The sequence below is a fragment of the Nicotiana tabacum genome, chromosome 6, assembly GCF_000715075.1.
Source record: "Nicotiana tabacum cultivar K326 chromosome 6, ASM71507v2, whole genome shotgun sequence".
NCBI classification, from domain to species: Eukaryota; Viridiplantae; Streptophyta; class Magnoliopsida; order Solanales; family Solanaceae; genus Nicotiana; species Nicotiana tabacum.
The window spans coordinates 94,777,940-94,794,329 of NC_134085.1; positions in this window are offsets into that span (position 1 = coordinate 94,777,940).

Genomic DNA, 16,390 nt, shown 5'->3' on the forward strand with positions numbered 1-16,390 from the left:
TATGATGACATATATGAAAAAGTGGAACCGGGATCAAATAACACAGAGGCATCTCTGTGGCAGACTGAGACAATACCTGTAATCACAACATCAGAAGCAATAGCATCGGGTCTAGCTGGGAGCACATAGAAACGGGCCTGACCACCACCTGATCGACCTCCCCTTTTGGGGCGACCCCTAGCCGACTGACCTCTACCCCTAGCTGGCTTGGTGGGTGGTGGTGAAGTGAATGGAACTGAAGCCGATGGCTGACTCCTCTGCTGAAATGAACCCCCAAGACGACGAGGACACTGCCTCCACATGTGCCCCAACTCTTCATACTCATAACAACTCCCTGGTGCTTGAGACGGGGACTAAAGGGAAACCCTAGCACTGGGACCAGTAGATGCACCTGGCATTGAAGAGCCCTGAGATGATGGAGCACGGGACGAACTCTAGGCTGGAAGGGCACTAAGTGATGAATGGCCCTGATGAGAACTGTGATAACCATGGCCTGATGATGCCCCACGATAACTTGGGCGGGCTAACTGAGCATATCTGAATAGGTGACCTCTGTCGCGCTGAAACTGACCTCTCGAAGGAGCACCACCAAAACTACCAGATCCCCGAGGCCTCTTGGCCTCCCTCTCATCTTGCTCCTGGTGACGAACTGACTCAATCTCACGAGCGATATCAACAACCTCCTCAAAGCAGCACCTGACACACTCTCCCTGGTCATGAGAATCTGAAGCTGATATATGAGGCCATCAACAAACCTCCTGATACTCTCCTTATTTGTTGGAACCAACCAAACATCATGACGAGCTAACTCCGAGAATCTCATCTCATACTACATCACAATCAAATCACCCTATCGCAACTACTCGTACTGCCTGAGCAGCTCCTCCCTGCGAGATTATGGCACGTACTTCTCCAAAAAATAGAATGGAGAACTGTTGCCAGGTAAGGTGCGCTGCACCAATAGGCCTACGTGTAAGGCCCTGTGAAAATTTCTACTCAAAACCCGAAATATCGTAGTGCCAAGTTAGGTATATGTGTTAGAGATTTGTAAAATTTTTCACGGCAAGCAAGCTCGTCGTGGTTCGGACCCTTTAGATTGGTATGTGCGTTAAAAAGTTAAGGAACAATGTTTTCCAGTAAAGTGCATTTCTACGGTCCATTATGCGATCGCAGAATAGCTATGCAGATCGCATAGTCGCCGCAGAGTCAAACAGCTTGATGGTTAATTTGAGGTTAACTATGCGGCCAATTATGCGATCACATAATTAATATGCGGGCTGCATAGTCATCGCATAATCTCCTTGGAATTTTCCTGAGGGGCAATTCAGCGGTGCATTATGCGACCACAGAACAAGTGTGTGGGCCGCATTTCTGTCGCATACCCGGGCAGTTTGTTCAGGTTTTTGAGGCCATTTTTGCGGTCCATTCTGTGGGTCGCATTTCCATTATGCGATCGCAGATCGTGTCGGGGCTCCTATTTTCTAACTTTGAAAACCTGACCCCATCCTATTAAAAACACCTCATTCGACCCATGTTAAGATATTCTTCTTCAAGAAGAGTAAGAGGGGAAGTTCTAGAGAGAGAGGGTTATCTTCATCAAATTCCCACTCAAATTCTTGCCTAAACCCTTGAAGATTATTAAATAAAATTTGCTAGGCCTTCACCCCAAGAGGTAAGAACATGAGCCCTAACCTTTGGTTATGAAATTCTCACTAGAATGAGTAATTAGCTTGGGGTTCATGGGTATAAGAATGGATTTTCGTGCATGAAAAAAAGGTAATAGGATATGGGGAGGTTCTGAACTAAAAAGATAGCAATTGGGGTGTAAAATGATAGAAATCTCTCACAAAAATGTCCTAAAATAACTGTGCACACTTGGTGCTTTATAATTTACTTAAATTAGCTAGAATCTTATTCAGGTCTCTAATTCTTTGTTCAAATTGTAATTTTCATAAAATAGATCAAAGTTGCTAGGAAATTCCGGAATTTATTATATGGATTTAAGGAAAGCTCTATTGAGGTATGTATGGCTAAAAACCCCTCCTCTTAGAAATTGAGCCTCCATGGTGCCCGTGCAAACATTGTAAGTCCGAAATTTGATTGATGCAGTACTGATTATGTCAAATGAATTGATGTTGTGAAAATGTATGTGAAAGGTGCTTCTCCATGTGTTTACTGTGTTATTCTTTGTTAATTGAGAATGTGTGGAGAACATGAGCTTTGTGCTAAATGTCAAGTCATGGTTACATTGTGATAAACTCCTCTCTATGCTTGTAACTTAAATTGCTTTTGTATGTGCCTATGATCTTAAATGGAAAGGTTAATGTTGAAAATGGGAATAATGTGAAACGTGAGTTATGGAATTTGGTAATTGTGGCCCCAAGTGCCGATAAACTAATACATGTGAAACCAAAGAGTGAAGTGTGATGATTAACGGAAAAGGGTAACATCTTGGTGAGACGGCTTAGCCGATCGGGCCGTGATCGGACGCCATGTTATACACACATGGTGATAATGTATTGATAATTAAAACTGGAAAGTGAAAATGAAATAAGGGTAACGTCTTGGTAAGACGGCTTAGCCGATCGGGCCGTGATCGGACTTTGCTCAAGGAAGCGGTGGTATTGGGGATGATGATGCAACAATATGGAATTCCCCAACCTAAAATTTCGGAAACTATGTGAACCTTTTATATTGCTAACGTGGTGTTTGTTTGAAGCTTTGTAGTCCTTATGATTTCTTTTTACTCTTGTATGGTCGTTCTTTCTAACAAGATGGTGTTTAGTTGTACATACTAGTACTATTCCACGGTACTAACGTCCCTTTTGCCGGGGGGGGCTACATTTTTGAATGAATGTAGGCGGCTCCATAACAGACAGTGCCCATCGCGCGTAGCGGAGTATCCTTCTCTCAAAGTCTTTGTGAGCCCCCCTTTCTCCTCTAAGGGGTTATGTTGTACATCTTTTTTTGTAGACTTCCACTTTTGAGGTATAGTCGGGGCCTTGTTGTCGGCGTTGTCATAATTGTCTTTTGTATCCTTATAGGCTCCATAGATGTTTGTGTGGGTTGTGTTCGGATGTCGGATGACAATGTACTGTATAGTAATTCTAAACTCTAGTTCTTCTAAATTGTAGTTGTATGAAATCTTAAAACTTCACCACGACTTATGGTTCTTAATATGAAAATGAATTAACAATGTTGAATGTACGATTTTGCTATTGTCTAAATAAACGAAAGCATGGTTTCTTAATCATATTGAGCTGGGTAGAAATTGTTAAAAAGGCTTGCTCAGTTGGGTTCACTCGATTGAACGCCGATCGCACCTCCCGAGGTTGGGGTGTGACAAACTTGGTATCAGAGCTTAAGGTTTTGAAGTGTCCTAGGATGTCTTCGAGTCGTGTCTAGTAGAGTCCTTCTTATCGGTCTGTAGTTGACCACATCTATAAGTTTGAGGCTACTTGGGTATTTAGGATTAACACCCTTCTTTGATATTCTGGATCGTGCGGCAAGACTTGTTACGAAACTATTCCCCCTCTAACTAGTGCATTGTTCTATCTTTCAGTAAATGGCTCCTAAGAAGAAAGCGAGAATTGGCCAAGGAGCCAATGCCACCTCAGGAGTGGCTGATGAAGCACTGCTTGAAACTGCGGGTGAGGGTAGTCTCTCTACTATCACCCTGCCTAGTTCTCCTATTCCAGAGCAGACTACCCCAATTCCTACACCTGTGGAGGGTACTACTACTATCCCTCCCATTGATACTCATGTTCCACCTCCAGCCCCAACTTCCGGTTCTGGTATTTCTGATGGGGATCTTAAGGGAGCTATTCAATTGTTGACTCAGCTAGTAGCCTCTTAGGCCCAGAGGTCAAATGTTGCACCCAGTTCATCTAGCCAGCAAGGGGATTCAACCAGTTCCAGGGTGAATAGATTTCTTCAGTTAGACCCTCTAGTGTTTACGGGTGCCAATCCAGAAGAAGACTCCTAGGATTTTATTGATGAGATGCACAAGACCCTCAGGGTTATGCGTGCAACTGAGACGGAGGGAATAGATTTGGCCGCTTATCGTCTGAAAGGGGTGGCATATTCGTGGTTTGAGTTGTGGGAAGATTCCCATGAGGAGGGGAGCCCTCCAGCGAGGTGGAGCGAGTTTGTTGATGCCTTTATAGATCATTTCCTACCTGCTAACATAAGGGCAGCCCGAGCAGCAGAGTTTGAGAACCTGAGGCAGGGTAGCAGAAGTGTGTGGGAGTACCATATGGAGTTTGCCCGCATGTCCAAGTATGCTATTCATATGTTACCCACAATGGAGGCTAGGGTGCGCCGGTTTGTTTAAGGCCTTAATCCTTTAACTATTAATGAGGCTTCTACAGCTGTATTAATTTCTAACATGAATTATGGGAAGATGGTGGCATTTGCTCAAGCCAGAGAGAACCATAAACCGAAGAACATGATGGAGAGAGAGGGTGACAGAAAGAACCGGTCTACGGTCAACATGGGTGAGTCACTAGGTGGAGGAAGATCAGCTTTCCGAGGAGGGACATCAGGGCCGTCCCAGTCTGCTGTACAGTCTTCAGCCAGTGCACCACCATTAGGGCCCAGCCAGCAGCTGCAGTGGAGTCGTTTCAGGCCCGGTCAGGGCAACAGAGGATCCCATCAGTAGGGTCGGTTAGGAGGGGGATCCTAGCAGCAGTAGAGGTCCCCGTGCCCCAAGTGCGGGAAGATGCACTCAGGGATTTGCTACTTGGAGTTACCCGTATGCTATGGATGCGGGATGAGGGGCCACATTCGGAGGCATTGTCATACATCCTGCCAAGGTGCGGGTAAGGGCACAACACAGTCATCCAGTCTAACAGTTGCTACATCTTTAGCCCCCTCTCCAGCTCGAGGTATAGCAGCACCCGCGGGGCGAGGTGCAACTAGGGGTGGTGCACAGAGTTCGGGTGGACCCAGTCGGTTCTATGCCATGAGTGGTCGCCAAACTGCAGAGGCTTCTCCAGATGATGTTAGAGGTATTCTGACTGTCCAATCTCATGACATGTATGCACTTATTGACCTCGGTTCCACCTTGTCCTATGTTACCCCTTTTGTTGCTATGGAATTTAGGATAGAACCAGAACAGCTTCATGAACCATTCTTAGTATCTACTCCGGTGGGTGAGCCTATTACGGCTGCACGAGTTTATAATGGTTGTGTTGTCACAGTACAAGGTAGGGATACCATGTCCGATCTCATTGAATTGGGGATGGTCGATTTTGATGTAATAATGGGAATGGATCGGCTATATTCCTGTTTTACCAAACTTGATTGTCGTACTAGGACTATGAGGCTTGAGTTTCCTAATGAGCATGTTGTTGAATGGAAGGGAGATAATGCAGTGCCTAAAGGTTGGTTTATTTCTTACCTTAAGGCCGCAAAGATGATCAAGAAGGGGTGTATCTATCATTTAGTTCGGGTTACGGACACTGATGCCGAGGCACCTAGCCTTGAGTCCATACCAGTTGTGAATGAATTTTTAGATGTCTTTCCAGATGAGCTCCCTGGGATTCCACCAAACAGGGAGATTGATTTTGGGATTGACGTGATGCCAGCCTATATCAATTCCACCTTATAGAATGGCACGGAGCCTATATCAATTCCACCTTACAGAATGGCACCGATAGAATTAAAAGAGCTAAAGGAACAACTGAAAGATTTGCTAGAAAAGAGTTTCATCCGGCCGAGTGTGTCAACATAGGGCGCACCGATCTTGTTTGTAAGGAAGAAAGATGGGTTGCTACGGATGTGTATTGACTACCGACAACTCAACAAAGTCACAATCAAAAATAAATATCCTTTACCAAGAATAAATGACTTGTTTGATCAATTGCAAGGTGCTACGTTTTTCTCAAAAATTGACTTGCGGTCCGGATATCATCAATTGAAGAAAGGGAGCAGGATATTCCAAAAACAGCCTTCAGGACTCGGTATGGGCACTTTGAATTTCTGGTGATGTCTTTTGGGCTCACAAATGCCCCGACAACTTTCATGGATCTTATGAATCGAGTCTTCAAGCCTTTTCTGGACTCCTTTGTGATAGTTCACTGACGATATTCTTGTATATTCCCGAAGTCGGGAGGACCATGCTGACCATCTCAGGGCAGTTCTGCAGACTCTTGAGCAACATCAACTGTATGCAAAGTTTTCAAAATGTTAATTTTGGCTTGAATCTGTCGCGTTCTTGGGTCATGTCATCTCCAGGGAAAGAATTATGGTTGATCCTCAAAAGATTGCAGCAGTGAAGAGTTAGCCTGGACCTACCACTCCAACAGAAATTCGCAGTTTCTTAGGTTTGGCTGGGTACTATAGGAGATTTGTGGAGGGGTTTTCTACTCCTTCCTCTCCATTGGCTAAATTGACGCAGAAAGCAGTTAAACTCTAATGGTTTGATGCTTGTGAAAGGAGTTTCCAAGAATTGAAATCAAGATTGATTACAGCACCAGTATTAGCCCTGCCAGAGGGTACAGGGGGATTTGTGGTTTGTTGCGATGCCTCAAGGATCGAACTTGGGTGTGTGTTAATGCAACACAGAAAGGTTATAGCCTACGCTTCTAGGCAACTCAAGAATCATGAAAAGAACTATCCAACCCATGACTTAGAGCTTGTGATAGTGGTGTTTGCGCTAAAGATTTGGCGACATTATTTGTATGGGGTCCATGTGGATGTATTTACGGACCACAAGATCCTTCAATATATTTTCAAGTAGAAGGAATTGAATCTGAGGCAGAGAAGATGGCTAGAGTTACTCAAGAACTATGCTCTATCACTCGGGAAAGGCTAATGTTGTGGCGGATGCTCTTAGTCAAAAATCTATGGGAAGTTTGGCTCATTTGGAGGCATATCAGAGGTTGTTGGCTAGGGAGGTTCACCAGTTGGCTAGTTTGGGAGTTCACCTTGCGGGCTCTAATGAAGGAGGAGTGATTGTACAAAATAGGGCTGAATCATCGCTTGTAGCAGAGGTGAAGGAGAAGCAATTTGATGATGCATTATTAGCACAACTGAAAGAGGGGATTCATAAACACAAGACCGCAGCCTTTTCCCTTGGCATGGATGATGGTACCCTATGGTACTAAGGCCGCCTATGTGTTCCAGATATTGACGGTCTTCGGGAAAGGATCATGGTAGACGCTCACACTTCCACGTATTTCGTGCACCCAGGGTTTACGAAAATGTATCATGATCTCAAGGAAGTTTATTGGTGGAACAACATGAAAAAGGAGGTGGCGGACTTTGTGGCAAAATGTACGAACTGTCAGCAAGTGAAGGCCGAACATCAAAGGCCCGGTGGATTGGCTCAAAGCATAGAAATTCCAATGTGGAAATGGGAGATGATCAACATGGATTTTGTGGTAAGGTTACCGCGCACTCCGCGCAAGTTCGACTCAACTTGGGTAATCGTGGACCGACTCATGAAATCAGCGCACTTCTTGCCAATTAAATCTACCGACATAGTGGAAAGGTATGCTCAGTCGTATATTAAGGAAATAGTTAGGTTGCATGGTACTCCAGTCTCAATCATTTTATATCGAGGGGCTCAATTCACGGCCAACTTTTGGAAGAAATTTCAGCAAGGTTTGGGCACACAGGTAAATCTTAGCACAGCTTTTCACCCTCAGACCGACGGGCAAGCAGAGTGGACTATTCAGACGCTTGAAGACATGTCGCATGCTTGTGTTCTCAATTCCAAGGGTAGTTGGGATGATCATATGCCACTCATAGAGTTTACTTATAATAATAGCTTCCATGCTAGTATCCAGATGGCGCCATTTGAAGCATTGTATGGTAGGAGATGTAGGTCTCCCATTGGGTGGTTCGAGGTTGGAGAAGCGAAATTGATAGGGCCGGACCTTATGCATCAGGCCATGGAGAAAGTCAAAATGATTAAGGAGAAGTTGAAAACTGCTCAGAGTCGCCAAAAGTCTTATTCGGACGTTCGTCGCAGAGATTTGGAGTTCAAAGAAGATGATTGGGTATTTTTGAAGGTTTCCCCATGAAGGGTATCATGCGGTTTGGAAAGAAAGAAAAATTGAGTCTGAGGTATGTCAGACCATACAGAATCATTCAGAGGATTGGTCAGGTGGCGTACAAGCTCGAGCTGCCACCCAAGATGTCATTGGTACACCCAGTCTTCCATGTGTCTATGTTGAAGGAGGTAGTGGGAGATCCGTCCACTTTTGTGCCAGCTGAAACTATTAAGGTTAATGAGGAACCGTCATATGAAGAATTTCCAATTGCCATTCTTGACAGGCAAGTCCGGAAATTGAAAAATAAGGAAATTGCCTCTGTAAAAGTGTTATGGCGGAACCAGTAGGTTGAGGAAGCCACTTGGGAAGCCAAGGAAGAAATGAGAAAGAAGTACCCACATTTGTTTGTATAGCCATGTAATAGCTTTTGTTCATTTGGTCTCTATGAACTCTTATCTTTTGATTTGATCTATGTAAAACTGTTCTGTCTTGGTTATATATTGCCTATGCGGCCATGGTTGGTGTTGTACAAGTTATGTTGTGTCTATGAAACATGTATATGCTGTTAGAATATGTTTCTGGGGCTCTCTGACAGGTGGATAAGCCTAGTTACAAAGGAAACTCTAGCAAAAATTTTGGAAATTTAGGGAGTTAGCCATATTTGGGGCTGTGGATATGTTTCATGTTGTGAAAAGCTGAGGTTGCATAAAAATTTCTAATAAGTCAACCTTGATTCTCATTCGGGATGAATGATCTTAAGTGGGGGAGGATGCAAGGCCACGTGAAAATTTCTACTCAAAACCCGAAAGCTCATAGTGCTAAGTTAGGTATATGCGTTAGAAATTTGTAAAATTTGCTCGCCGCGGTTCGGACCCTTTGGATTGATTTGTGCATTAAAAAGTTAAGGAACAATATTTTCTAGAAAAGTGCATTTCTGCTGTCCATTATATGATCGCAGAATAGCTATGCAGACCGCATAGTCGTCGCAGAGTCAGATAGTTTGATGGTTAATTTGAGGTCAACTATGCGGCCAATTATGCGATCGCATAATCAATATGTGGCATAGTCATCGCATAAGTGGAATTTTTTGTGAGGGGCAATTCTGCGGTGCATTATGCGACTGCAGAACAGGTGTGCGGGCTGCATTTCTGTCGTATACCCGGGCAGTTTGTTCAGGTTTTTGAGGCCATTTTTGCGGTTCATTTTGCGGGCTGCATGTCCATTGTGCGATCGCAGATCGTGTCGGAGCTCCTATTTTCTAACTTTGAAAACCCGACCCCATCCCATTAAAAACACCCCATTAGACCCCTTTTAAGATATTCTTCTGCAAGAAGAATGAGAGGGAAAGTTCAAGAGAGAGAGAGAGGGTGATCTTCATCAAATCCCCACTCACTTCTTGCCTAAACCCTTGAAGATTATCAAATAAAATTTGCTAGGCCTCACCCCAAGAGGTAAGAACTTGAGCCCTAACCTTTGGTTTCGAAATTCTCACTAGAATGAGTAATTAGCTTGGGGTTCATGGGTATAAGAATGAATTTTCTTGCATGCAAAAAAATATAATAGGGTATGGGGAGGTTGTGAACTAAAAAGATAGCAATTGGGGTGTAAAATGATAGAAATCTCTCACAAAAGGGTTAAAATTACTGTGCATACTTAGTGCTCGATAATTTACTTAAACAAGCTAGAATCTTATTCAGGTCTCTAATTCTTGGTTCAAATTGTAATTTTCATAAAATAGATCGAAGTTTCTAGGAAATTCCGGAATTTATTATAAGGATTTAAGAAAAGCTCTATTGAGGTATGTATGGTTAAAACCCCCTCCTCTTAGAATTTGAGCCTCCATGGTGCCTATGCAAATGTTGTAAGTCCGAAATTTGATTAATGCAGTACTAGTTATGTCAAATGAATTGATGTTGTGAAAATGTATGTGGAAGGTGCTTCTCCATGTGTTTAATGTGTTATTCTTTCTAAATTGAGAATGTGTGGAGAACATGAGCTATGTGCTAAATGCCTAAATGTCAAGTCAAGGTTACATTGTGATTAATATGCCAAACTAGATGAACTCCTCTCTATGGTTGTAACTTAAATTGCTTTTGTATGTGCCTATGATCTTAAATGGCAAGGATAATGTTGAAAGTGGGAATAATGTGAAACGTGAGTTATGGAATGTGGTAATTGTGGCCCCAAGTGCCGATGAACTAATACATGTGAAACCAAAGAGTGAAGTGCGATGATTAACGGGAAAGGGTAACGTCTTGGTGATCTGGCTTAGCCAATCGGGTCGTGATCGGACGCCATGTTATACAAACATGGTGGTAATGTATTGATAATTGAAACTGGAAGGTGAGAATGAAATAAGGGTAAAGTCTTGGTAAGACGGCTTAGCCGATCGGGCCGTGATCGGACTCCGCTCAAGGAAGCGGTGGTATTGTGGATGATGATGCAACAATATGGAATGCCCCAACCTAAAATTTCGGAAACTATATGAAACTTTTATATTGCTGACGTGGTATTTGTTTGAAGCTTTGTAGTCCTTATGATTTCTTTTTACTCTTGTATGGTTGTTCTTTCTAGGAAGATGGTGTTTAGTTATACATACTAGTACTATTCCACGGTACAAACGTCCCTTTTGCCGGGGGGCTACATTTTTGAATGAATGTAGGCGGCTCCATAGCGGACAGTGCCGATCACGCGTAGCGGAGTATCCTTCTCTCAAAGTCTTGGTGAGCACCCCTTTCTCCTCCAAGGGGTTATGTTGTACATCTTTTTTTGTAGACTTCTACTTTTGAGATATAGTCGGGGCCTTGTTGCCGGTGTTGTCATAAATGTCTTTTGTATCCTTAGAGTCTCCGTAGACGTTTGTGTGGGTTGTGTTCGGATGTCGGATGGGACAACGTACTGTATAGTAATTCTAAACTCTAGTTCTTCTAAATTGTAGTTGTATGAAATCTTAATACTTCACCATGACTTAAGGTTCTTGATATGAAAATGAATTAACAATGTTGCATGTACGATTTTGCTATTGTCTAAATAAATGAAAGGATGGTTTCTTAATCGTATTGAGCTGGGTAGAAATTGTTAAAAAGGCTTGTTCAGTTAGGTTCACTCGATTGAACGCCGATCGCGCCTCCTGAGGTTGGGGCGTGACTCTACGCCTCTCATAAGCCTGCCACCAAGTTAAGGCAGCTCCCAAACCCCGCTAGTCTCCAGAATACCCGTTGTATGAAGAATCCTCTGTCACTTGTCCAAGAAATCATGGGCATCCTCACCTTTTATATCACTGAAAGTCGAAGGCTGAAGTCTACCAAACCTCCTCAATCTGCGCTGCTCATCCTCTGGCATAACATGATCTACATAGTCTTGAGCTGCTGCAATCAGCTGGGCTGGATGTGCCCCTGGTGTCTGAAGTCCTTGCACGACCTGCTCAGGTATGCGAGCGGCGGGAGTCTGAGTGCCTCCCCTGGCCTGAGAAGTAGCTGCGGTTGTAGTAACTGAGACCACCTGAGCTAGGCCAGTGCACACTGATAGAATCTGGGCCAGGGCCTCCTGAAGGTCTGGAATAACAATAGGTACAGCTGGTGCTGCTGGAGCGTCCACAACTGGAACCTGATCATGAATTGGGGCGGTGGGTGGATCTGCAGGTGCTGCCCTAGCTGTTGTGTGGGGTACACCCTTGCCCCCACCACGGCCTCAACCGTGTCCTCGGCCTCTGGTGGCCACAGCTGGTGGTACTAGCAGTCGTCCATCCTGACCGGTAGCACGTGTCCTCACCATCTATGAGAGAATAGAATAATAGAAGTTTGGTACTAAAATCAACAGATTCGCACAATAGGAATTCAAAAATATGAAGTTTTCCTAAAGGTTCTGCAGCTTCCCAAGGATAAAATACAGACACCTCCGTACCGATCCGCGAGACTACTAAACCTGCTCATGACTCGTGAGACCTATGTAACCTAGGCTCTAATACCAACTTGTCACAACCCTAAAACTGACCCGGTCGTGATGGCGCCTAATGTGAAACTATGCCAGCCGACACAAACCCCAAAACCAACCATAAGTCCATAATAAGTCATTTAATACCACTAATTAGCTAAAATCCCATAATATAAGTTTAAACAGTGCGTAAAATGTAAAACGCAGAGCGACATCGGGGTGTCACCAGTCATGAGCAACGATAACTCGTCCATGAATAAGGAAAGACAACATAGTCTGGAAATAGTACTAATACAAAGCTAAATAAGATAGGAAGGAGAAGCATTGGGCTGTGAATGCCAAGCAGCTACCTAGTCAACTCCGAAAGCTTGCTGGAAACCAAATTAGCACTCGCTATCGCGATCCGAGACTCCTGGATCTACACACGGGGTGCAAAGAGTAATGTGAGTATGCCAACTCAGTAAGTAATAAAAGTAACAGTAGCTGAGCAGTAAGAAAATACGTAAACCATGTCAAAATGCTACAGCAAAACAGTATAACTCCAGAACAATGCAGTAAAACAATAAAACTTTTAAAAACAACTCAGTTCAGTAAAAACCCTTTAAAACATCTTTCAATAATTTCAAAAGAGTGGTGAAACAATGAGTAAAAGGACAGAAATGTAAAAGCCCCTCGGGCAAAAATATCAACAGAACCAGCCCCTCGGGCTACCTCACAATCACTCGTAATCAGTCCCTCGGGCAATAACATGAAACAACAACAACAGCCCCTCGGCAATATCACATCTCACACTGGGTATCCGCGCTCACTAGGGGTGTGCAGACTTCTGGAGGGGCTCCTAAAGCCCAAGCGCTATCAAAATACGCGACTTAACAGTCATAAGGGACGGGCTAAGTCACAATCCCCAATGGTGAACGACCCCATGCTCGCCATCTAGCATGTGCGTCACCTCAAAGTAGCACAACGATGTGAAATCCAGGGTTTCATACCCTCAGGCCAACATTTACAAATATTACTTACCTCAATCTGGTCCAAACTCTATCCCGCGATGCCTCAGCCCCTCGACTCGGCCTCCGAATGATCCAAAACTAACCAAAATCAGATTTATACCATCAAAATATGCTAAGGGAAAAAAGCCCACTCGAAAATAACTAATTTACACCAAGAATCCTGAAATTGGCCAAACCCGACCCCCGGGCCCACGTCTCGGATTCCGACAAATTCACAAAATTAGGATGCTCACGCACTCATGAGTTCCTACATACTAAATTTACCAAAATCCGACCACAAACGACCCCTAAAATCCCTAATCAAAGGTCTCCAATTTCAAACCCTAAACCCCCAATTTTTCACCCTTAATCTAATAAATTCCGTGCTTAAACAAGTAAAAATCATCATAGAATCGAGTTTTAGGTCCAAGAAACTCACCTCAATGAAAACCCCCTTGATCCCCTCTTCAAAATCGTCCAGAAGCTCCAATCTCGGATAAAAAAGGTGAAGAACAACTCAAATTTCGCGAAGGCCATTATTTATATGTTATGCCCCAGTAATGCCGCATCTACATTCAAAATACTTGCACCTGCAGACCCACACCTGCGGTCCCAGGTGCGCACCTGCGGACCTGTACCTACGGTCCCAGGTGCGCACCTGCGGTCCCAGGTGCGCACCTGCGGAAATCACTTATCCGCCCAAACTCGCACTTGCGCTCAAACACCCGCACCTGCGCTATCGCAGGTGCGCCCAAATCTCCGCATTTGCGGCTCCAGTATCTTTCCACTTTGGCCGCATCTGCGACGCCCTTTCCGCTTCTGCGAGCCCACACCTGCAGTCCCCAATCCGCAGGTGCGGTTATGACAGGAACTTCAGCAGCTGAAACATGCTCAAACTCAACTCCAATCTTTCTGACAACCTCCCGTAATCACCCTAAGGCCCCCTGGACCTCAAACAATACTACGAACAAGTCACATACCACTATTCAAACTTGTACCAACCCCCAAAACACTCAAAACGATGCCGGAATAACAAATCACCCTCGGATTCAAGCCTAAGGATTCCAAAAACTTTCGAATTCCGCTTTGATCAAAAAATCTATCAAATCTCGTCTGAATGACCTGAAATTTTGCATACACGTCCCAATTGACACAACGGACCTACTCCAATTTTAGGAATTCCATTTCGATTCCTATATCAAAATCTCCGCTATCAACCGGAAAAAGCCAAAATTCCTTTTTCGCCTATTCAAGCCTAAATCTACTTCGGACCTCCAAAATACATTCTGATCATGCTCCTAAGTCCCAAATCACCTTATGAATTTATCTGAACCATCGAAATTCACATCCGAGACCTTTTTCACATAAGTCAACATCCGGTTGACTTTTCCAACTTAAGCTTACTCAACAGAGACTAATGGTGTGTTTGGTATAATAGAAAATATTTTCCAAGAAAATGTTTTCTTGGAAAACAAGTAGTAATCTTATTCATTTTCCAGTGTTTGGTACGCAAATTAAGGAAAATGACTTCTCAAGAGTATTTATAAATAATTTAAATATAATAAACATGAAGCCATAAACTTTCAAATCAACAACCTTTCGAATCCACAAATTTCATAAACTTTCGAACCGCTAAACTTTCGAAACCGCGGAATTTCGAACCCGTAAACTTTATAATTTCTAAACCCGTAAACTTCCAGACACATAAACCTCCGAACTTGTAAAATTTTGAACCTTCAAACCGATAAATAAAAAAAACCAAAACTGAAATATATATTTAAACAATATTTTTTTCGGGGGGGAGGGGGTATGGAGGGTGGGTGGGGGTGGGGGTAGGGTGGTGCAAAAAAAAACGAAAAAACAAAAATTTGAATTTGCAAAAAAAATTCCGGGAGGGGGTGGGGGTTGGGCGTCGGGTGGGGTGGAGGGGTAGTAGGGTTGGTGGTAATAGAAAAACTGAATTTTTTTTAAAAAAAAGCCTTTTTTGGAGAGAGGGGGTGGGTTGGATTGGTGAGGGTGGGGAAGGTTGAAAAAGAGTTTTGGAAAATATTTTTCCTTCTCTTGATAAGGAAAACATTTTCCTCCAGTTGGAGGAAAATGAGTTGATAAGAAAAATATTTTCCAAAACATTTAAGCCAACCAAACATGGGAAAATTGGAAAATATTTTTCGGAAAATATTTTCCTTCATACCAAACACACCTTAAATGTCTCATTCCTCCACAAAACCACTCCGACCCCAAACTAACCAATACGATGCGATGAAATACAGCTGAACAACATATAAAGAAGTAGAAATGGGGAAAACGGAGCGTTAACTCGTGAAACGACTGGCCGGGTCATTACAAAGACCAGGAACGTATATATTAACCATGGAGATATTCTCTCATTATCAAACTCCATGGTAAAAAAATACAACATCATATCCTCAAAAAGAAAATTCTAAAAGCTTGGAAACTTATGGATAATTTTTCCCTAATCGATTTGTTAGTAGACTACTACATAACAAAATTCAAATGCGAAGAACACATGGTCAGAGTCCTAAACAATGGTCCATGGTTCATATTTGGCCATTTTCTCTCTATCCAGAGATGGAAGCCAAAACCCTTCCACCTTCCAGTGAACAAAACGATCCTATCACTATAAATCAACCCCTCTATACACATAATGCCAAGAATTCCCATATCATAAAGGAGGAGGTACAGACTTGTGCAAACCCTAAGGCACCAAAGAGCTCACACAATGGCCAACCCACCTCCAAATTAGAACAACTAACAGGGAAACCAAACAGTCTTCTTCATCCAACCACCTCTCCCTCAAGATCACCAACCTCTATCATGGATAGAACAAGCACTGATGGACCATGCAGTCACGTTCAACATGATCCTAGATGGCCAAGAAACAGTGATCATTCTCCAAAACTCTCACTTTCTAGAACAACTTGTTTCCGAAGCAATGCACATGGCCATGAGCAACTACCACAACCACGTTTGGATAAACAACATACTTCACCCATTAGCCCCTACTATGAATGCACACCAAGCTCAAGCCATGAGAAACCAGTGGAACCACCCTCATCACTTTAATCCCCTCCAACCACAAAATATGTAACTGGATCTCCCATTCTTTCCCCCAGGGAGATCCAGAACTTAAACACAATCTTCATGCCATGGGCAACAGCCCCTCACTTACACCAGAATTAAGCTCAAGCAGCTCCCCCAGTAAATGTCCCAACACCACACCAGTCAATCCCAATGCGCAAGAACAAGAAGAGCCACCAGTAGAGAATGTAGAAGAAATGAACTTATTAGGATCGGAAGACATAATAGAATTCTCAAGTCTAAATGATGTAAAAGTCTATCTCTTCAGGGAGATGCTAGAGAAGAGGTATGTGCTCAGTTGCCCACCAGCCTTGTACAAGTTCTCAATGGACATCAGGCCACCACAAGACCCAACGGTGGGGATCCATG